Below are 22,940 nucleotides of genomic sequence, written 5' to 3' on the forward strand. Positions count from 1 at the left end.
TCATTGGTGTATGTGTTTGTGGAAAAGTATTGAGTCTTTGATGTGCGTGTAGCAGCTACTGAGCAAGGCTTTGAAGGCTAGTGGGCTGCAGGACTGCGCGGGAGGGGGGGGGGCGGCGGGGGTTGGGAGGGGGCGCTGGGCCGGGAGGGCCCCGTGGCAGCAGCTCGGCCTCTTGAGGCGTCCGGGGACGGCCACGGTCGTCTACGGCCATACCACCCTGAACGCGCCCGATCTCGTCTGATCTCGGAAGCTAAGCAGGGTCGGGCCCGGTTAGTACTTGGATGGGAGACCGCCTGGGAATACCGGGTGCTGTAGGCTTTTGCCTCTTCTTTTGTCCCGCCCGCCGGCCTGTCGGGGGTCGGGGGGTGGGGCTGGGGGTGGGCCGGTCCCTCCGCCCTCGGCCCTCCGCCCTCCGCGCCCGCCCTTGGCCCCGGTCGCCGCCCGCTGCGCCCGCCGGAGGCTTCCTCTCCTCTCCCCGGCTGCAGCACCACCGCCAGGCGGCGGCAGCGGCGGAGCATCCCAGCCGTTCCGTTCCGCCCAGCAGCGGAGCCCCAGCCCTGGGCCCACACCGGGCCGGGCGGCGGGATCCCTAAGTGCTGCTGGGTCTCCACCCCCCGGCCCCCCCGGGACAATCCCTACACCCGGCGCGGGACAGTCCACGGCCGCAAACCGTCCCCTGGGCCCCCGGACCCCCAGCCCACCGTGGACTTCCTCTCTGCCGCACACCCGGGCCTCGGGCCGGGGCTCCCGAGAGACACACCGGCGCACCGCACAGGGCAAGTGGCCGGCCGCCCGGGCAGAGAGGACACACAACAGCACACGGAGCACACGCACCCAAACCCAGACGCCCCACCCCCAAACCCCGCCCCACCGAGCAACAGGACAGCCGGCTCTGGGCCCCCCACCCCCACGCGGGTGCTGCTGCCACATGCAGGCCCTGAGGGGAAATCGAGGCAGAACAGTCCTCCCCAGACGGAGTGGGGTGGCGGGGTGGGGGGGACACTGCACGTCTTCAGGACCTCGGGGTGAAGGACCAGCCGCGCACACGGCCCTGCCTCCTTGTCCTGGCCCTGCCCCAAAGCCCCTCTCCACCGTGCCCTCGCGTGGGGCGGCGGAGGGCCCTCTCGCGCGCACTCTCCGGCTCTGGCCCTCCGTCCCCACGCGTGGAAGTCTGTCCCTGCGCGCTTGCCCGTGGGGCTGCTCCTTGGGCTGCGGGACGGTGGTGCGTCCGCGGTTTGGGTGGGGGAGGGGGGATGCGCGCGAGACCCGTCAGTCTCCGCCTGCCCCGGATACGGACAGGTGGTCTAGCGAAGGGCCAGGGCGGCGGGAGGGACCGGACTGGGCAGGGAGGGACGCGTAGCAGCAGCTCGGCCTCTTGAGGCGTCCGGGGGCGGCCGCCGTCGTCTACGGCCATACCACCCTGAACGCGCCCGATCTCGTCTGATCTCGGAAGCTAAGCAGGGTCGGGCCCGGTTAGTACTTGGATGGGAGACCGCCTGGGAATACCGGGTGCCGTAGGCTTTTTGCTTTGCCTCCTTTTCTGTCCCGCCCGCCCTGGGCTGGGAAGGGGGGGCTCCTCCGCCCACCTCGGCTGGGAAAGGGGGGGGGCCCTTCGCCCTCCACGCCCGTCCTGGCTCCCGCCCCCGCCCACCCCCACCCCGCCCCGGCAGGCCCGGATCCTGCCCCGTGGCCCCTGGAGAGAGGGTCAGATTTGAGATGTGGAGGCTCAGTCCCCGAGGCTGTCGGCCCTCAGACACCTGCCCCAGGTCCGGGCCTCCGGAACTGCTGACGGACCGGCTCTGAATTCAGGACAAATTCTAAAGTTGTCCAAGTACATGACCACGTTACCCTAGGAAAGGAAAAATTCTATCATATCCATATATGCAGAAGCATGGAATCTAAACAGTTGGCTATTCGTTCACGGGAAAGGAATTTAAGAATCCAGATGAGAAGACACCTAGAAACACTTTTCAAAAGTCTAAATCTTTAGAAAATATTCTTAAGGATTAAGAAGTAAAAACATTCTTTGGAAAGTCACGAGCAAGAACAGGGTGTTGATATGAAATTCTTCTGTTCAATACTGCAAGCGACGCTCTAAAAATATACTCAAACAGGGGAAGACACTAACAATATACGGGAAAGGAAAATCACCTTCTTCATTTTCCTCACCTCCTACGGTTCTCAAAATAGAATGTTTGCCAGTATGCATGGGAGACCTGTCGAAATCCTAAGTGAGTCCAGCAAGATAGCTCTATCTGAAATCAACATTCAATCGATAGTTTCAATATTTCTTATTTCCTAGCAAATACACAATGTTGAAGGCAATTTGTAAAAAGGATAACATGCAAAGTCACAGAAAATCTACATAGCACCTACGGGACAAAGGTGCCAACTTAGATGGAAAACTTAGTAACAACGTCAATGACGGCCCAAATCCATGGAGAGGCTCTACTATATTCCTAGATAGATGGACACGGAGTCCCCAAACTAATCATTTCCCCCAAATTAATAAATAGTGCAATTTAAACAGGGTTTATAACTAGAAATTTACAATCTGTTTCTTTCTCTCTTTCTTTTAATTTGGGAAATGGATATGTTAAAGAGCAATAATAGCAATTATTAGTTTTATTCTATTAGACCCAATTAACTGTACCAAAACTCTCTACCACTCGCCTTATAAAAATGGGAGTTTATTCATATGTCGGAAGCCGCTGTGTATCTTTTTCCGAAGGCATGGAACCGAAAAAACACTTCTCCCAAACAAATCCCATCTCGACTCTCATCATTTTGCTGGCTTTTCCTTTTAAAGCTTTTGCTCTCTGTTCCATGACTATCTCATTGAGGTAGTTTGTTAATTTCACAGTTTATATAACACATGTGGAGCCATTCTGGATTCATTCTGGCTAACTTGTGTTCCAGGGGAAACCTTCTGTTTGGGGAATACGCCTTGCTTACACAGGAAGCTGCAGTTCATCAGCACTTCTATAGAATGGCACTGCACGAGTCAATCAAAGTATCTTTATCCGATCTTTGACTAGGTCCATGTACACGGGGCTCCCGTGAGTATTACTCTGGATGTTTCCTGGTCACGTGTGCCCTATCTTCTCTCTGGTACGTGCTACTCAGAGAATATGCTTGTTCCTAAATTATGCCAGTGTTCATTCATATCCATTTATGCTACATTGTTTTCCAAATGGTTCTATAATTTCACCTCCCATATCAGCAGTGTGCGTGTTAAGAGTTCTCCTCCCAGCCAACACAGTGATCAGTGTTTTAAGTTTCCTCAATCTGGTGAGTTTGGAACTACATCTTGCTTCATTTTTTATTTTGTGTTTCCTTGATTAATAATGAGGATACAGTGTCAAACGCGTATTAAGCCTATTACACATAGATATTCTGTAGCAGTGATATTTTGCCAATTGTATGCGCTACAGATCCCTTGTCCTGTTTGCAACTTGTTTTGTACCGTGTTTATGGTATCTTTGGAAACTTTTTGTTATGGAAAATTTGAAATATAAACAAAAACAGAAAGAATATATAATACCTACTCACTACCCTGACTCAAGAAATCATCAACCCTTGGTCAGATCTTGTTTCTTTTATACCCCTCCTACCTTAAGTTCATGATCCCCTTAACGATATCCCTCCATCGACAAAAAGTCAATATGTTTCTATCAAAGGTAGAGGCTTTCTTTCCTTTTTAAATGTAACCGCAGCCACATTATTCCATCTAAGAATCTAACCGTATTGGAGAGAACAGCAAGTCCTCAATGTTTGCGTTTCCCTGACACACATACACTCATTTCAGTTTCTTGGAATCCAGTCCAAATACAGTACATACATTGTGCTCGGTTGAGAGGTCTTTGGAAAGAGTGTCCATACATCCCAACCAGTTGGGGGCAGTCCCGGTTGTCACCATTTCACTTTGTTTCCTCCCGCTCTCCACAGTGGGGGACCCGAGTTATTTTTGCATTGTTAGGGGTTTAGTCGTGGATTTAAACACATTTAATGTGCTTCAATATCTTGCAATTATTATACTTACTGGTGATCAAACCGTCCTGTGTTTGGCAGACGGGAGTCTACTCATTCTGGTTCCTGTGTCTTTTGACATGACCCTCGTTCTGTTGGATATCAGAGCATCCACGCTTCCCGGCAGAAGAAGCGTCCATTTCCTGCCCCGGACTTGAAGTCAGCCTGTGTCTCCGGTAAGGCTTCGGACCATTTAATAACAATGGTTTGTGGAGACCACGATCTAGATGCTGGTGAAATGCACTACTGTTCAGTTTGCACCTACTTCTCAGCACCCTCCATGGGGATAAAAAAAAAAAAAATTAAAGAAAAACACATTGAGTGTCCACTGATAATCCAAATTCAATCTGAGACTGAGAGTTTTTTTACGCTACTTTATCGATTTCACTTCTTTCTCTCACCCCCAAATTCCCAGTTCTCAAAGACACCAACAGCATTTCTTCTTTGCATGATCCCACAGAATAACCGTATCCATTCACCATATAACCGTGGACTACTTAGTACTGCATGAAGTAGGAAAGGCGAGGAAGGAACTTTCTACTGTTCTGGCTCCACTGTGAAAATCTAAGAGCTGCTGTCAGCCGAAGCCAGTCTGCTCATGCCGAGGAGCTCTGAGCCATGGCACACTCCTTTGGAATATTTCCCTGGGCCTTCATGTCAGCTCCTGCAGTGTGTAGAATCTGCTAAGTCACACGCTGTCCTCCGTTTGTGTCCTCCGTGCTTTCAATGGATGTCATCTTGAGTCTTTGATTTTTGTTGTCATTGGTGTATGTGTTTGTGGAAAAGTATTGAGTCTTTGATGTGCGTGTAGCAGCTACTGAGCAAGGCTTTGAAGGCTAGTGGGCTGCAGGACTGCGCGGGAGGAGGGGGGGCGGCGGGGGTTGGGAGGGGGCGCTGGGCCGGGAGGGCCCCGTGGCAGCAGCTCGGCCTCTTGAGGCGTCCGGGGACGGCCACGGTCGTCTACGGCCATACCACCCTGAACGCGCCCGATCTCGTCTGATCTCGGAAGCTAAGCAGGGTCGGGCCCGGTTAGTACTTGGATGGGAGACCGCCTGGGAATACCGGGTGCTGTAGGCTTTTGCCTCTTCTTTTGTCCCGCCCGCCGGCCTGTCGGGGGTCGGGGGGTGGGGCTGGGGGTGGGCCGGTCCCTCCGCCCTCGGCCCTCGGCCCTCGGCCCTCCGCCCTCCGCGCCCGCTCTTGGCCCCGGTCGCCGCCCGCTGCGCCCGCCGGAGGCTTCCTCTCCTCTCCCCGGCTGCAGCACCACCGCCAGGCGGCGGCAGCGGCGGAGCATCCCAGCCGTTCCGTTCCGCCCAGCAGCGGAGCCCCAGCCCTGGGCCCACACCGGGCCGGGCGGCGGGATCCCTAAGTGCTGCTGGGTCTCCACCCCCCGGCCCCCCCGGGACAATCCCTACACCCGGCGCGGGACAGTCCACGGCCGCAAACCGTCCCCTGGGCCCCCGGACCCCCAGCCCACCGTGGACTTCCTCTCTGCCGCACACCCGGGCCTCGGGCCGGGGCTCCCGAGAGACACACCGGCGCACCGCACAGGGCAAGTGGCCGGCCGCCCGGGCAGAGAGGACACACAACAGCACACGGAGCACACGCACCCAAACCCAGACGCCCCACCCCCAAACCCCGCCCCACCGAGCAACAGGACAGCCGGCTCTGGGCCCCCCACCCCCACGCGGGTGCTGCTGCCACATGCAGGCCCTGAGGGGAAATCGAGGCAGAACAGTCCTCCCCAGACGGAGTGGGGTGGCGGGGTGGGGGGGACACTGCACGTCTTCAGGACCTCGGGGTGAAGGACCAGCCGCGCACACGGCCCTGCCTCCTTGTCCTGGCCCTGCCCCAAAGGCCCCTCTCCACCGTGCCCTCGCGTGGGGCGGCGGAGGGCCCTCTCGCGCGCACTCTCCGGCTCTGGCCCTCCGTCCCCACGCGTGGAAGTCTGTCCCTGCGCGCTTGCCCGTGGGGCTGCTCCTTGGGCTGCGGGACGGTGGTGCGTCCGCGGTTTGGGTGGGGGAGGGGGGATGCGCGCGAGACCCGTCAGTCTCCGCCTGCCCCGGATACGGACAGGTGGTCTAGCGAAGGGCCAGGGCGGCGGGAGGGACCGGACTGGGCAGGGAGGGACGCGTAGCAGCAGCTCGGCCTCTTGAGGCGTCCGGGGGCGGCCGCCGTCGTCTACGGCCATACCACCCTGAACGCGCCCGATCTCGTCTGATCTCGGAAGCTAAGCAGGGTCGGGCCCGGTTAGTACTTGGATGGGAGACCGCCTGGGAATACCGGGTGCTGTAGGCTTTTTGCTTTGCCTCTTTTTCTGTCCCGCCCGCCCTGGGCTGGGAAGGGGGGGCTCCTCCGCCCACCTCGGCTGGGAAAGGGGGGGGCCCTTCGCCCTCCACGCCCGTCCTGGCTCCCGCCCCCGCCCACCCCCACCCCGCCCCGGCAGGCCCGGATCCTGCCCCGTGGCCCCTGGAGAGAGGGTCAGATTTGAGATGTGGAGGCTCAGTCCCCGAGGCTGTCGGCCCTCAGACACCTGCCCCAGGTCCGGGCCTCCGGAACTGCTGACGGACCGGCTCTGAATTCAGGACAAATTCTAAAGTTGTCCAAGTACATGACCACGTTACCCTAGGAAAGGAAAAATTCGATCATATCCATATATGCAGAAGCATGGAATCTAAACAGTTGGCTATTCGTTCACGGGAAAGGAATTTAAGAATCCAGATGAGAAGACACCTAGAAACACTTTTCAAAAGTCTAAATCTTTAGAAAATATTCTTAAGGATTAAGAAGTAAAAACATTCTTTGGAAAGTCACGAGCAAGAACAGGGTGTTGATATGAAATTCTTCTGTTCAATACTGCAAGCGACGCTCTAAAAATATACTCAAACAGGGGAAGACACTAACAATATACGGGAAAGGAAAATCACCTTCTTCATTTTCCTCACCTCCTACGGTTCTCAAAATAGAATGTTTGCCAGTATGCATGGGAGACCTGTCGAAATCCTAAGTGAGTCCAGCAAGATAGCTCTATCTGAAATCAACATTCAATCGATAGTTTCAATATTTCTTATTTCCTAGCAAATACACAATGTTGAAGGCAATTTGTAAAAAGGATAACATGCAAAGTCACAGAAAATCTACATAGCACCTACGGGACAAAGGTGCCAACTTAGATGGAAAACTTAGTAACAACGTCAATGACGGCCCAAATCCATGGAGAGGCTCTACTATATTCCTAGATAGATGGACACGGAGTCCCCAAACTAATCATTTCCCCCAAATTAATAAATAGTGCAATTTAAACAGGGTTTATAACTAGAAATTTACAATCTGTTTCTTTCTCTCTTTCTTTTAATTTGGGAAATGGATATGTTAAAGAGCAATAATAGCAATTATTAGTTTTATTCTATTAGACCCAATTAACTGTACCAAAACTCTCTACCACTCGCCTTATAAAAATGGGAGTTTATTCATATGTCGGAAGCCGCTGTGTATCTTTTTCCGAAGGCATGGAACCGAAAAAACACTTCTCCCAAACAAATCCCATCTCGACTCTCATCATTTTGCTGGCTTTTCCTTTTAAAGCTTTTGCTCTCTGTTCCATGACTATCTCATTGAGGTAGTTTGTTAATTTCACAGTTTATATAACACATGTGGAGCCATTCTGGATTCATTCTGGCTAACTTGTGTTCCAGGGGAAACCTTCTGTTTGGGGAATACGCCTTGCTTACACAGGAAGCTGCAGTTCATCAGCACTTCTATAGAATGGCACTGCACGAGTCAATCAAAGTATCTTTATCCGATCTTTGACTAGGTCCATGTACACGGGGCTCCCGTGAGTATTACTCTGGATGTTTCCTGGTCACGTGTGCCCTATCTTCTCTCTGGTACGTGCTACTCAGAGAATATGCTTGTTCCTAAATTATGCCAGTGTTCATTCATATCCATTTATGCTACATTGTTTTCCAAATGGTTCTATAATTTCACCTCCCATATCAGCAGTGTGCGTGTTAAGAGTTCTCCTCCCAGCCAACACAGTGATCAGTGTTTTAAGTTTCCTCAATCTGGTGAGTTTGGAACTACATCTTGCTTCATTTTTTATTTTGTGTTTCCTTGATTAATAATGAGGATACAGTGTCAAACGCGTATTAAGCCTATTACACATAGATATTCTGTAGCAGTGATATTTTGCCAATTGTATGCGCTACAGATCCCTTGTCCTGTTTGCAACTTGTTTTGTACCGTGTTTATGGTATCTTTGGAAACTTTTTGTTATGGAAAATTTGAAATATAAACAAAAACAGAAAGAATACTATAATACCTACTCACTACCCTGACTCAAGAAATCATCAACCCTTGGTCAGATCTTGTTTCTTTTATACCCCTCCTACCTTAAGTTCATGATCCCCTTAACGATATCCCTCCATCGACAAAAAGTCAATATGTTTCTATCAAAGGTAGAGGCTTTCTTTCCTTTTTAAATGTAACCGCAGCCACATTATTCCATCTAAGAATCTAACCGTATTGGAGAGAACAGCAAGTCCTCAATGTTTGCGTTTCCCTGAGACACATACACTCATTTCAGTTTCTTGGAATCCAGTCCAAATACAGTACATACATTGTGCTCGGTTGAGAGGTCTTTGGAAAGAGTGTCCATACATCCCAACCAGTTGGGGGCAGTCCCGGTTGTCACCATTTCACTTTGTTTCCTCCCGCTCTCCACAGTGGGGGACCCGAGTTATTTTTGCATTGTTAGGGGTTTAGTCGTGGATTTAAACACATTTAATGTGCTTCAATATCTTGCAATTATTATACTTACTGGTGATCAAACCATCCTGTGTTTGGCAGACGGGAGTCTACTCATTCTGGTTCCTGTGTCTTTTGACATGACCCTCGTTCTGTTGGATATCAGAGCATCCACGCTTCCCGGCAGAAGAAGCGTCCATTTCCTGCCCCGGACTTGAAGTCAGCCTGTGTCTCCGGTAAGGCTTCGGACCATTTAATAACAATGGTTTGTGGAGACCACGATCTAGATGCTGGTGAAATGCACTACTGTTCAGTTTGCACCTACTTCTCAGCACCCTCCATGGGGATAAAAAAAAAAAAATTAAAGAAAAACACATTGAGTGTCCACTGATAATCCAAATTCAATCTGAGACTGAGAGTTTTTTTACGCTACTTTATCGATTTCACTTCTTTCTCTCACCCCCAAATTCCCAGTTCTCAAAGACACCAACAGCATTTCTTCTTTGCATGATCCCACAGAATAACCGTATCCATTCACCATATAACCGTGGACTACTTAGTACTGCATGAAGTAGGAAAGGCGAGGAAGGAACTTTCTACTGTTCTGGCTCCACTGTGAAAATCTAAGAGCTGCTGTCAGCCGAAGCCAGTCTGCTCATGCCGAGGAGCTCTGAGCCATGGCACACTCCTTTGGAATATTTCCCTGGGCCTTCATGTCAGCTCCTGCAGTGTGTAGAATCTGCTAAGTCACACGCTGTCCTCCGTTTGTGTCCTCCGTGCTTTCAATGGATGTCATCTTGAGTCTTTGATTTTTGTTGTCATTGGTGTATGTGTTTGTGGAAAAGTATTGAGTCTTTGATGTGCGTGTAGCAGCTACTGAGCAAGGCTTTGAAGGCTAGTGGGCTGCAGGACTGCGCGGGAGGGGGGGGGGCGGCGGGGGTTGGGAGGGGGCGCTGGGCCGGGAGGGCCCCGTGGCAGCAGCTCGGCCTCTTGAGGCGTCCGGGGACGGCCACGGTCGTCTACGGCCATACCACCCTGAACGCGCCCGATCTCGTCTGATCTCGGAAGCTAAGCAGGGTCGGGCCCGGTTAGTACTTGGATGGGAGACCGCCTGGGAATACCGGGTGCTGTAGGCTTTTGCCTCTTCTTTTGTCCCGCCCGCCGGCCTGTCGGGGGTCGGGGGGTGGGGCTGGGGGTGGGCCGGTCCCTCCGCCCTCGGCCCTCCGCCCTCCGCGCCCGCCCTTGGCCCCGGTCGCCGCCCGCTGCGCCCGCCGGAGGCTTCCTCTCCTCTCCCCGGCTGCAGCACCACCGCCAGGCGGCGGCAGCGGCGGAGCATCCCAGCCGTTCCGTTCCGCCCAGCAGCGGAGCCCCAGCCCTGGGCCCACACCGGGCCGGGCGGCGGGATCCCTAAGTGCTGCTGGGTCTCCACCCCCCGGCCCCCCCGGGACAATCCCTACACCCGGCGCGGGACAGTCCACGGCCGCAAACCGTCCCCTGGGCCCCCGGACCCCCAGCCCACCGTGGACTTCCTCTCTGCCGCACACCCGGGCCTCGGGCCGGGGCTCCCGAGAGACACACCGGCGCACCGCACAGGGCAAGTGGCCGGCCGCCCGGGCAGAGAGGACACACAACAGCACACGGAGCACACGCACCCAAACCCAGACGCCCCACCCCCAAACCCCGCCCCACCGAGCAACAGGACAGCCGGCTCTGGGCCCCCCACCCCCACGCGGGTGCTGCTGCCACATGCAGGCCCTGAGGGGAAATCGAGGCAGAACAGTCCTCCCCAGACGGAGTGGGGTGGCGGGGTGGGGGGGACACTGCACGTCTTCAGGACCTCGGGGTGAAGGACCAGCCGCGCACACGGCCCTGCCTCCTTGTCCTGGCCCTGCCCCAAAGGCCCCTCTCCACCGTGCCCTCGCGTGGGGCGGCGGAGGGCCCTCTCGCGCGCACTCTCCGGCTCTGGCCCTCCGTCCCCACGCGTGGAAGTCTGTCCCTGCGCGCTTGCCCGTGGGGCTGCTCCTTGGGCTGCGGGACGGTGGTGCGTCCGCGGTTTGGGTGGGGGAGGGGGGATGCGCGCGAGACCCGTCAGTCTCCGCCTGCCCCGGATACGGACAGGTGGTCTAGCGAAGGGCCAGGGCGGCGGGAGGGACCGGACTGGGCAGGGAGGGACGCGTAGCAGCAGCTCGGCCTCTTGAGGCGTCCGGGGGCGGCCGCCGTCGTCTACGGCCATACCACCCTGAACGCGCCCGATCTCGTCTGATCTCGGAAGCTAAGCAGGGTCGGGCCCGGTTAGTACTTGGATGGGAGACCGCCTGGGAATACCGGGTGCTGTAGGCTTTTTGCTTTGCCTCTTTTTCTGTCCCGCCCGCCCTGGGCTGGGAAGGGGGGGCTCCTCCGCCCACCTCGGCTGGGAAAGGGGGGGGCCCTTCGCCCTCCACGCCCGTCCTGGCTCCCGCCCCCGCCCACCCCCACCCCGCCCCGGCAGGCCCGGATCCTGCCCCGTGGCCCCTGGAGAGAGGGTCAGATTTGAGATGTGGAGGCTCAGTCCCCGAGGCTGTCGGCCCTCAGACACCTGCCCCAGGTCCGGGCCTCCGGAACTGCTGACGGACCGGCTCTGAATTCAGGACAAATTCTAAAGTTGTCCAAGTACATGACCACGTTACCCTAGGAAAGGAAAAATTCGATCATATCCATATATGCAGAAGCATGGAATCTAAACAGTTGGCTATTCGTTCACGGGAAAGGAATTTAAGAATCCAGATGAGAAGACACCTAGAAACACTTTTCAAAAGTCTAAATCTTTAGAAAATATTCTTAAGGATTAAGAAGTAAAAACATTCTTTGGAAAGTCACGAGCAAGAACAGGGTGTTGATATGAAATTCTTCTGTTCAATACTGCAAGCGACGCTCTAAAAATATACTCAAACAGGGGAAGACACTAACAATATACGGGAAAGGAAAATCACCTTCTTCATTTTCCTCACCTCCTACGGTTCTCAAAATAGAATGTTTGCCAGTATGCATGGGAGACCTGTCGAAATCCTAAGTGAGTCCAGCAAGATAGCTCTATCTGAAATCAACATTCAATCGATAGTTTCAATATTTCTTATTTCCTAGCAAATACACAATGTTGAAGGCAATTTGTAAAAAGGATAACATGCAAAGTCACAGAAAATCTACATAGCACCTACGGGACAAAGGTGCCAACTTAGATGGAAAACTTAGTAACAACGTCAATGACGGCCCAAATCCATGGAGAGGCTCTACTATATTCCTAGATAGATGGACACGGAGTCCCCAAACTAATCATTTCCCCCAAATTAATAAATAGTGCAATTTAAACAGGGTTTATAACTAGAAATTTACAATCTGTTTCTTTCTCTCTTTCTTTTAATTTGGGAAATGGATATGTTAAAGAGCAATAATAGCAATTATTAGTTTTATTCTATTAGACCCAATTAACTGTACCAAAACTCTCTACCACTCGCCTTATAAAAATGGGAGTTTATTCATATGTCGGAAGCCGCTGTGTATCTTTTTCCGAAGGCATGGAACCGAAAAAACACTTCTCCCAAACAAATCCCATCTCGACTCTCATCATTTTGCTGGCTTTTCCTTTTAAAGCTTTTGCTCTCTGTTCCATGACTATCTCATTGAGGTAGTTTGTTAATTTCACAGTTTATATAACACATGTGGAGCCATTCTGGATTCATTCTGGCTAACTTGTGTTCCAGGGGAAACCTTCTGTTTGGGGAATACGCCTTGCTTACACAGGAAGCTGCAGTTCATCAGCACTTCTATAGAATGGCACTGCACGAGTCAATCAAAGTATCTTTATCCGATCTTTGACTAGGTCCATGTACACGGGGCTCCCGTGAGTATTACTCTGGATGTTTCCTGGTCACGTGTGCCCTATCTTCTCTCTGGTACGTGCTACTCAGAGAATATGCTTGTTCCTAAATTATGCCAGTGTTCATTCATATCCATTTATGCTACATTGTTTTCCAAATGGTTCTATAATTTCACCTCCCATATCAGCAGTGTGCGTGTTAAGAGTTCTCCTCCCAGCCAACACAGTGATCAGTGTTTTAAGTTTCCTCAATCTGGTGAGTTTGGAACTACATCTTGCTTCATTTTTTATTTTGTGTTTCCTTGATTAATAATGAGGATACAGTGTCAAACGCGTATTAAGCCTATTACACATAGATATTCTGTAGCAGTGATATTTTGCCAATTGTATGCGCTACAGATCCCTTGTCCTGTTTGCAACTTGTTTTGTACCGTGTTTATGGTATCTTTGGAAACTTTTTGTTATGGAAAATTTGAAATATAAACAAAAACAGAAAGAATACTATAATACCTACTCACTACCCTGACTCAAGAAATCATCAACCCTTGGTCAGATCTTGTTTCTTTTATACCCCTCCTACCTTAAGTTCATGATCCCCTTAACGATATCCCTCCATCGACAAAAAGTCAATATGTTTCTATCAAAGGTAGAGGCTTTCTTTCCTTTTTAAATGTAACCGCAGCCACATTATTCCATCTAAGAATCTAACCGTATTGGAGAGAACAGCAAGTCCTCAAGGTTTGCGTTTCCCTGAGACACATACACTCATTTCAGTTTCTTGGAATCCAGTCCAAATACAGTACATACATTGTGCTCGGTTGAGAGGCCTTTGGAAAGAGTGTCCATACATCCCAACCAGTTGGGGGCAGTCCCGGTTGTCACCATTTCACTTTGTTTCCTCCCGCTCTCCACAGTGGGGGATCCGAGTTATTTTTGCATTGTTAGGGGTTTAGTCGTGGATTTAAACACATTTAATGTGCTTCAATATCTTGCAATTATTATACTTACTGGTGATCAAACCGTCCTGTGTTTGGCAGACGGGAGTCTACTCATTCTGGTTCCTGTGTCTTTTGACATGACCCTCGTTCTGTTGGATATCAGAGCATCCACGCTTCCCGGCAGAAGAAGCGTCCATTTCCTGCCCCGGACTTGAAGTCAGCCTGTGTCTCCGGTAAGGCTTCGGACCATTTAATAACAATGGTTTGTGGAGACCACGATCTAGATGCTGGTGAAATGCACTACTGTTCAGTTTGCACCTACTTCTCAGCACCCTCCATGGGGATAAAAAAAAAAAAAATTAAAGAAAAACACATTGAGTGTCCACTGATAATCCAAATTCAATCTGAGACTGAGAGTTTTTTTACGCTACTTTATCGATTTCACTTCTTTCTCTCACCCCCAAATTCCCAGTTCTCAAAGACACCAACAGCATTTCTTCTTTGCATGATCCCACAGAATAATCGTATCCATTCACCATATAACCGTGGACTACTTAGTACTGCATGAAGTAGGAAAGGCGAGGAAGGAACTTTCTACTGTTCTGGCTCCACTGTGAAAATCTAAGAGCTGCTGTCAGCCGAAGCCAGTCTGCTCATGCCGAGGAGCTCTGAGCCATGGCACACTCCTTTGGAATATTTCCCTGGGCCTTCATGTCAGCTCCTGCAGTGTGTAGAATCTGCTAAGTCACACGCTGTCCTCCGTTTGTGTCCTCCGTGCTTTCAATGGATGTCATCTTGAGTCTTTGATTTTTGTTGTCATTGGTGTATGTGTTTGTGGAAAAGTATTGAGTCTTTGATGTGCGTGTAGCAGCTACTGAGCAAGGCTTTGAAGGCTAGTGGGCTGCAGGACTGCGCGGGAGGGGGGGGGCGGCGGGGGTTGGGAGGGGGCGCTGGGCCGGGAGGGCCCCATGGCAGCAGCTCGGCCTCTTGAGGCGTCCGGGGACGGCCACGGTCGTCTACGGCCATACCACCCTGAACGCGCCCGATCTCGTCTGATCTCGGAAGCTAAGCAGGGTCGGGCCTGGTTAGTACTTGGATGGGAGACCGCCTGGGAATACCGAGTGCTGTAGGCTTTTGCCTCTTCTTTTGTCCGGCCCGCCGGCCTGTCGGGGGTCGGGGGGTGGGGCTGGGGGTGGGCCCGTCCCTCCGCCCTCGGCCCTCCGCCCTCCGCCCTCCGCCCTCCGCGCCCGCCCCCGGCCCCGGTCGCCGCCCGCTGTCCCCGCCGGAGGCTTCCTCTCCTCTCCCCGGCTGCAGCACCACCGCCAGGCGGCGGCAGCGGCGGAGCATCCCAGCCGTCCCGTTCCGCCCAGCAGCGGAGCCCCAGCCCTGGGCCCACACCGGGCCGGGCGGCGGGATCCCTAAGTGCTGCTGGGTCTCCACCCCCCGGCCCCCCCGGGACAATCCCTACACCCGGCGCGGGACAGTCCACGGCGGCAAACCGTCCCCTGGGCCCCCGGACCCCCAGCCCACCGTGGACTTCCTCTCCGCCGCACACCCGGGCCTCGGGCCGGGGCTCCCGAGAGACACACCGGCGCACCGCACAGGGCAAGTGGCCGGCCGCCCGGGCAGAGAGGACACACAACAGCACACGGAGCACGCGCACCCAAACCCAAACGCCCCACCCCCAAACCCCGCCCCACCGAGCAACAGGACAGCCGGCTCTGGGCCCCCCACCCCCACGCGGGTGCTGCTGCCACATGCAGGCCCTGAGGGGAAATCGAGGCAGAACAGTCCTCCCCAGACGGAGGTGGGGTGGCGGGGTGGGGGGGACACTGCACGTCTTCAGGACCTCGGGGTGAAGGACCAGCCGCGCACACGGCCCTGCCTCCTTGTCCTGGCCCTACCCCAAAGCCCCTCTCCACCGTGCCCTCGCGTGGGGCGGCGGAGGGCCCTCTCGCGCGCACTCTCCGGCTCTGGCCCTCCGTCCCCACGCGTGGAAGTCTGTCCCTGCGCGCTTGCCCGTGGGGCTGCTCCTTGGGCTGCGGGACGGTGGTGCGTCCGCGGTTTGGGTGGGGGAGGGGGGATGCGCGCGAGACCCGTCAGTCTCCGCCTGCCCCGGATACGGACAGGTGGTCTAGCGAAGGGCCAGGGCGGCGGGAGGGACCGGACTGGGCAGGGAGGGACGCGTAGCAGCAGCTCGGCCTCTTGAGGCGTCCGGGGGCGGCCGCCGTCGTCTACGGCCATACCACCCTGAACGCGCCCGATCTCGTCTGATCTCGGAAGCTAAGCAGGGTCGGGCCCGGTTAGTACTTGGATGGGAGACCGCCTGGGAATACCGGGTGCTGTAGGCTTTTTGCTTTGCCTCTTTTTCTGTCCCGCCCGCCCTGGGCTGGGAAGGGGGGGCTCCTCCGCCCACCTCGGCTGGGAAAGGGGGGGGCCCTTCGCCCTCCACGCCCGTCCTGGCTCCCGCCCCCGCCCACCCCCACCCCGCCCCCGGCAGGCCCGGATCCTGCCCCGTGGCCCCTGGAGAGAGGGTCAGATTTGAGATGTGGAGGCTCAGTCCCCGAGGCTGTCGGCCCTCAGACACCTGCCCCAGGTCCGGGCCTCCGGAACTGCTGACGGACCGGCTCTGAATTCAGGACAAATTCTAAAGTTGTCCAAGTACATGACCACGTTACCCTAGGAAAGGAAAAATTCGATCATATCCATATATGCAGAAGCATGGAATCTAAACAGTTGGCTATTCGTTCACGGGAAAGGAATTTAAGAATCCAGATGAGAAGACACCTAGAAACACTTTTCAAAAGTCTAAATCTTTAGAAAATATTCTTAAGGATTAAGAAGTAAAAACATTCTTTGGAAAGTCACGAGCAAGAACAGGGTGTTGATATGAAATTCTTCTGTTCAATACTGCAAGCGACGCTCTAAAAATATACTCAAACAGGGGAAGACACTAACAATATACGGGAAAGGAAAATCACCTTCTTCATTTTCCTCACCTCCTACGGTTCTCAAAATAGAATGTTTGCCAGTATGCATGGGAGACCTGTCGAAATCCTAAGTGAGTCCAGCAAGATAGCTCTATCTGAAATCAACATTCAATCGATAGTTTCAATATTTCTTATTTCCTAGCAAATACACAATGTTGAAGGCAATTTGTAAAAAGGATAACATGCAAAGTCACAGAAAATCTACATAGCACCTACGGGACAAAGGTGCCAACTTAGATGGAAAACTTAGTAACAACGTCAATGACGGCCCAAATCCATGGAGAGGCTCTACTATATTCCTAGATAGATGGACACGGAGTCCCCAAACTAATCATTTCCCCCAAATTAATAAATAGTGCAATTTAAACAGGGTTTATAACTAGAAATTTACAATCTGTTTCTTTCTCTCTTTCTTTTAATTTGGGAAATGGATATGTTAAAGAGCAATAATAGCAATTATTAGTTTTATTCTATTAGACCCAATTAACTGTACCAAAACTCTCTACCACTCGCCTTATAAAAATGGGAGTTTATTCATATGTCGGAAGCCGCTGTGTATCTTTTTCCGAAGGCATGGAACCGAAAAAACACTTCTCCCAAACAAATCCCATCTCGACTCTCATCATTTTGCTGGCTTTTCCTTTTAAAGTTTTTGCTCTCTGTTCCATGACTATCTCATTGAGGTAGTTTGTTAATTTCACAGTTTATATAACACATGTGGAGCCATTCTGGATTCATTCTGGCTAACTTGTGTTCCAGGGGAAACCTTCTGTTTGGGGAATACGCCTTGCTTACACAGGAAGCTGCAGTTCATCAGCACTTCTATAGAATGGCACTGCACGAGTCAATCAAAGTATCTTTATCCGATCTTTGACTAGGTCCATGTACACGGGGCTCCCGTGAGTATTACTCTGGATGTTTCCTGGTCACGTGTGCCCTATCTTCTCTCTGGTACGTGCTACTCAGAGAATATGCTTGTTCCTAAATTATGCCAGTGTTCATTCATATCCATTTATGCTACATTGTTTTCCAAATGGTTCTATAATTTCACCTCCCATATCAGCAGTGTGCGTGTTAAGAGTTCTCCTCCCAGCCAACACAGTGATCAGTGTTTTAAGTTTCCTCAATCTGGTGAGTTTGGAACTACATCTTGCTTCATTTTTTATTTTGTGTTTCCTTGATTAATAATGAGGATACAGTGTCAAACGCGTATTAAGCCTATTACACATAGATATTCTGTAGCAGTGATATTTTGCCAATTGTATGCGCTACAGATCCCTTGTCCTGTTTGCAACTTGTTTTGTACCGTGTTTATGGTATCTTTGGAAACTTTTTGTTATGGAAAATTTGAAATATAAACAAAAACAGAAAGAATACTATAATACCTACTCACTACCCTGACTCAAGAAATCATCAACCCTTGGTCAGATCTTGTTTCTTTTATACCCCTCCTACCTTAAGTTCATGATCCCCTTAACGATATCCCTCCATCGACAAAAAGTCAATATGTTTCTATCAAAGGTAGAGGCTTTCTTTCCTTTTTAAATGTAACCGCAGCCACATTATTCCATCTAAGAATCTAACCGTATTGGAGAGAACAGCAAGTCCTCAATGTTTGCGTTTCCCTGACACACATACACTCATTTCAGTTTCTTGGAATCCAGTCCAAATACAGTACATACATTGTGCTCGGTTGAGAGGTCTTTGGAAAGAGTGTCCATACATCCCAACCAGTTGGGGGCAGTCCCGGTTGTCACCATTTCACTTTGTTTCCTCCCGCTCTCCACAGTGGGGGACCCGAGTTATTTTTGCATTGTTAGGGGTTTAGTCGTGGATTTAAACACATTTAATGTGCTTCAATATCTTGCAATTATTATACTTACTGGTGATCAAACCGTCCTGTGTTTGGCAGACGGGAGTCTACTCATTCTGGTTCCTGTGTCTTTTGACATGACCCTCGTTCTGTTGGATATCAGAGCATCCACGCTTCCCGGCAGAAGAAGCGTCCATTTCCTGCCCCGGACTTGAAGTCAGCCTGTGTCTCCGGTAAGGCTTCGGACCATTTAATAACAATGGTTTGTGGAGACCACGATCTAGATGCTGGTGAAATGCACTACTGTTCAGTTTGCACCTACTTCTCAGCACCCTCCATGGGGATAAAAAAAAAAAAAATTAAAGAAAAACACATTGAGTGTCCACTGATAATCCAAATTCAATCTGAGACTGAGAGTTTTTTTACGCTACTTTATCGATTTCACTTCTTTCTCTCACCCCCAAATTCCCAGTTCTCAAAGACACCAACAGCATTTCTTCTTTGCATGATCCCACAGAATAACCGTATCCATTCACCATATAACCGTGGACTACTTAGTACTGCATGAAGTAGGAAAGGCGAGGAAGGAACTTTCTACTGTTCTGGCTCCACTGTGAAAATCTAAGAGCTGCTGTCAGCCGAAGCCAGTCTGCTCATGCCGAGGAGCTCTGAGCCATGGCACACTCCTTTGGAATATTTCCCTGGGCCTTCATGTCAGCTCCTGCAGTGTGTAGAATCTGCTAAGTCACACGCTGTCCTCCGTTTGTGTCCTCCGTGCTTTCAATGGATGTCATCTTGAGTCTTTGATTTTTGTTGTCATTGGTGTATGTGTTTGTGGAAAAGTATTGAGTCTTTGATGTGCGTGTAGCAGCTACTGAGCAAGGCTTTGAAGGCTAGTGGGCTGCAGGACTGCGCGGGAGGAGGGGGGGCGGCGGGGGTTGGGAGGGGGCGCTGGGCCGGGAGGGCCCCGTGGCAGCAGCTCGGCCTCTTGAGGCGTCCGGGGACGGCCACGGTCGTCTACGGCCATACCACCCTGAACGCGCCCGATCTCGTCTGATCTCGGAAGCTAAGCAGGGTCGGGCCCGGTTAGTACTTGGATGGGAGACCGCCTGGGAATACCGGGTGCTGTAGGCTTTTGCCTCTTCTTTTGTCCCGCCCGCCGGCCTGTCGGGGGTCGGGGGGTGGGGCTGGGGGTGGGTCGGTCCCTCCGCCCTCGGCCTTCCGCCCTCCGCGCCCGCCCTTGGCCCCGGTCGCCGCCCGCTGCGCCCGCCGGAGGCTTCCTCTCCTCTCCCCGGCTGCAGCACCACCGCCAGGCGGCGGCAGCGGCGGAGCATCCCAGCCGTTCCGTTCCGCCCAGCAGCGGAGCCCCAGCCCTGGGCCCACACCGGGCCGGGCGGCGGGATCCCTAAGTGCTGCTGGGTCTCCACCCCCCGGCCCCCCCGGGACAATCCCTACACCCGGCGCGGGACAGTCCACGGCCGCAAACCGTCCCCTGGGCCCCCGGACCCCCAGCCCACCGTGGACTTCCTCTCCGCCGCACACCCGGGCCTCGGGCCGGGGCTCCCGAGAGACACACCGGCGCACCGCACAGGGCAAGTGGCCGGCCGCCCGGGCAGAGAGGACACACAACAGCACACGGAGCACACGCACCCAAACCCAGACGCCCCACCCCCAAACCCCGCCCCACCGAGCAACAGGACAGCCGGCTCTGGGCCCCCCACCCCCACGCGGGTGCTGCTGCCACATGCAGGCCCTGAGGGGAAATCGAGGCAGAACAGTCCTCCCCAGACGGAGTGGGGTGGCGGGGTGGGGGGGACACTGCACGTCTTCAGGACCTCGGGGTGAAGGACCAGCCGCGCACACGGCCCTGCCTCCTTGTCCTGGCCCTGCCCCAAAGGCCCCTCTCCACCGTGCCCTCGCGTGGGGCGGCGGAGGGCCCTCTCGCGCGCACTCTCCGGCTCTGGCCCTCCGTCCCCACGCGTGGAAGTCTGTCCCTGCGCGCTTGCCCGTGGGGCTGCTCCTTGGGCTGCGGGACGGTGGTGCGTCCGCGGTTTGGGTGGGGGAGGGGGGATGCGCGCGAGACCCGTCAGTCTCCGCCTGCCCCGGATACGGACAGGTGGTCTAGCGAAGGGCCAGGGCGGCGGGAGGGACCGGACTGGGCAGGGAGGGACGCGTAGCAGCAGCTCGGCCTCTTGAGGCGTCCGGGGGCGGCCGCCGTCGTCTACGGCCATACCACCCTGAACGCGCCCGATCTCGTCTGATCTCGGAAGCTAAGCAGGGTCGGGCCCGGTTAGTACTTGGATGGGAGACCGCCTGGGAATACCGGGTGCTGTAGGCTTTTTGCTTTGCCTCTTTTTCTGTCCCGCCCGCCCTGGGCTGGGAAGGGGGGGCTCCTCCGCCCACCTCGGCTGGGAAAGGGGGGGGCCCTTCGCCCTCCACGCCCGTCCTGGCTCCCGCCCCCGCCCACCCCCACCCCGCCCCGGCAGGCCCGGATCCTGCCCCGTGGCCCCTGGAGAGAGGGTCAGATTTGAGATGTGGAGGCTCAGTCCCCGAGGCTGTCGGCCCTCAGACACCTGCCCCAGGTCCGGGCCTCCGGAACTGCTGACGGACCGGCTCTGAATTCAGGACAAATTCTAAAGTTGTCCAAGTACATGACCACGTTACCCTAGGAAAGGAAAAATTCGATCATATCCATATATGCAGAAGCATGGAATCTAAACAGTTGGCTATTCGTTCACGGGAAAGGAATTTAAGAATCCAGATGAGAAGACACCTAGAAACACTTTTCAAAAGTCTAAATCTTTAGAAAATATTCTTAAGGATTAAGAAGTAAAAACATTCTTTGGAAAGTCACGAGCAAGAACAGGGTGTTGATATGAAATTCTTCTGTTCAATACTGCAAGCGACGCTCTAAAAATATACTCAAACAGGGGAAGACACTAACAATATACGGGAAAGGAAAATCACCTTCTTCATTTTCCTCACCTCCTACGGTTCTCAAAATAGAATGTTTGCCAGTATGCATGGGAGACCTGTCGAAATCCTAAGTGAGTCCAGCAAGATAGCTCTATCTGAAATCAACATTCAATCGATAGTTTCAATATTTCTTATTTCCTAGCAAATACACAATGTTGAAGGCAATTTGTAAAAAGGATAACATGCAAAGTCACAGAAAATCTACATAGCACCTACGGGACAAAGGTGCCAACTTAGATGGAAAACTTAGTAACAACGTCAATGACGGCCCAAATCCATGGAGAGGCTCTACTATATTCCTAGATAGATGGACACGGAGTCCCCAAACTAATCATTTCCCCCAAATTAATAAATAGTGCAATTTAAACAGGGTTTATAACTAGAAATTTACAATCTGTTTCTTTCTCTCTTTCTTTTAATTTGGGAAATGGATATGTTAAAGAGCAATAATAGCAATTATTAGTTTTATTCTATTAGACCCAATTAACTGTACCAAAACTCTCTACCACTCGCCTTATAAAAATGGGAGTTTATTCATATGTCGGAAGCCGCTGTGTATCTTTTTCCGAAGGCATGGAACCGAAAAAACACTTCTCCCAAACAAATCCCATCTCGACTCTCATCATTTTGCTGGCTTTTCCTTTTAAAGTTTTTGCTCTCTGTTCCATGACTATCTCATTGAGGTAGTTTGTTAATTTCACAGTTTATATAACACATGTGGAGCCATTCTGGATTCATTCTGGCTAACTTGTGTTCCAGGGGAAACCTTCTGTTTGGGGAATACGCCTTGCTTACACAGGAAGCTGCAGTTCATCAGCACTTCTATAGAATGGCACTGCACGAGTCAATCAAAGTATCTTTATCCGATCTTTGACTAGGTCCATGTACACGGGGCTCCCGTGAGTATTACTCTGGATGTTTCCTGGTCACGTGTGCCCTATCTTCTCTCTGGTACGTGCTACTCAGAGAATATGCTTGTTCCTAAATTATGCCAGTGTTCATTCATATCCATTTATGCTACATTGTTTTCCAAATGGTTCTATAATTTCACCTCCCATATCAGCAGTGTGCGTGTTAAGAGTTCTCCTCCCAGCCAACACAGTGATCAGTGTTTTAAGTTTCCTCAATCTGGTGAGTTTGGAACTACATCTTGCTTCATTTTTTATTTTGTGTTTCCTTGATTAATAATGAGGATACAGTGTCAAACGCGTATTAAGCCTATTACACATAGATATTCTGTAGCAGTGATATTTTGCCAATTGTATGCGCTACAGATCCCTTGTCCTGTTTGCAACTTGTTTTGTACCGTGTTTATGGTATCTTTGGAAACTTTTTGTTATGGAAAATTTGAAATATAAACAAAAACAGAAAGAATACTATAATACCTACTCACTACCCTGACTCAAGAAATCATCAACCCTTGGTCAGATCTTGTTTCTTTTATACCCCTCCTACCTTAAGTTCATGATCCCCTTAACGATATCCCTCCATCGACAAAAAGTCAATATGTTTCTATCAAAGGTAGAGGCTTTCTTTCCTTTTTAAATGTAACCGCAGCCACATTATTCCATCTAAGAATCTAACCGTATTGGAGAGAA

The 22,940-nt window shown here is 52.3% G+C and overlaps 10 non-coding genes across 10 annotated transcripts; all 10 read left to right on the forward strand.

Annotated features, from left to right (window-relative positions):
- Positions 1–199: 199 nt before the first annotated feature.
- LOC138394842 (5S ribosomal RNA) lies at positions 200–318 on the forward strand. Its single transcript, XR_011235367.1, has one exon. It is a non-coding gene; the product is annotated as a 5S ribosomal RNA (ribosomal RNA).
- A 1,084-nt stretch (positions 319–1,402) lies between these two features.
- On the forward strand, positions 1,403–1,521 carry LOC138394969 (5S ribosomal RNA). The gene has a single exon (XR_011235472.1). It is a non-coding gene; the product is annotated as a 5S ribosomal RNA (ribosomal RNA).
- A 3,466-nt stretch (positions 1,522–4,987) lies between these two features.
- On the forward strand, positions 4,988–5,106 carry LOC138394843 (5S ribosomal RNA). The gene has a single exon (XR_011235368.1). It is a non-coding gene; the product is annotated as a 5S ribosomal RNA (ribosomal RNA).
- Positions 5,107–6,205: 1,099 nt separating this feature from the next.
- Positions 6,206–6,324, forward strand: LOC138394844 (5S ribosomal RNA). Its single transcript, XR_011235369.1, has one exon. It is a non-coding gene; the product is annotated as a 5S ribosomal RNA (ribosomal RNA).
- A 3,465-nt stretch (positions 6,325–9,789) lies between these two features.
- On the forward strand, positions 9,790–9,908 carry LOC138394845 (5S ribosomal RNA). Its single transcript, XR_011235370.1, has one exon. It is a non-coding gene; the product is annotated as a 5S ribosomal RNA (ribosomal RNA).
- Positions 9,909–10,993: 1,085 nt separating this feature from the next.
- Positions 10,994–11,112, forward strand: LOC138394846 (5S ribosomal RNA). Its single transcript, XR_011235371.1, has one exon. It is a non-coding gene; the product is annotated as a 5S ribosomal RNA (ribosomal RNA).
- A 3,465-nt stretch (positions 11,113–14,577) lies between these two features.
- LOC138394882 (5S ribosomal RNA) lies at positions 14,578–14,696 on the forward strand. The gene has a single exon (XR_011235406.1). It is a non-coding gene; the product is annotated as a 5S ribosomal RNA (ribosomal RNA).
- A 1,099-nt stretch (positions 14,697–15,795) lies between these two features.
- LOC138394848 (5S ribosomal RNA) lies at positions 15,796–15,914 on the forward strand. Its single transcript, XR_011235373.1, has one exon. It is a non-coding gene; the product is annotated as a 5S ribosomal RNA (ribosomal RNA).
- A 3,467-nt stretch (positions 15,915–19,381) lies between these two features.
- On the forward strand, positions 19,382–19,500 carry LOC138394849 (5S ribosomal RNA). The gene has a single exon (XR_011235374.1). It is a non-coding gene; the product is annotated as a 5S ribosomal RNA (ribosomal RNA).
- A 1,085-nt stretch (positions 19,501–20,585) lies between these two features.
- Positions 20,586–20,704, forward strand: LOC138394850 (5S ribosomal RNA). The gene has a single exon (XR_011235375.1). It is a non-coding gene; the product is annotated as a 5S ribosomal RNA (ribosomal RNA).
- The last annotated feature ends 2,236 nt before the right edge of the window (positions 20,705–22,940 follow it).

The sequence above is a fragment of the Eulemur rufifrons genome, chromosome 14, assembly GCF_041146395.1.
Source record: "Eulemur rufifrons isolate Redbay chromosome 14, OSU_ERuf_1, whole genome shotgun sequence".
Taxonomy (NCBI): Eukaryota; Metazoa; Chordata; class Mammalia; order Primates; family Lemuridae; genus Eulemur; species Eulemur rufifrons.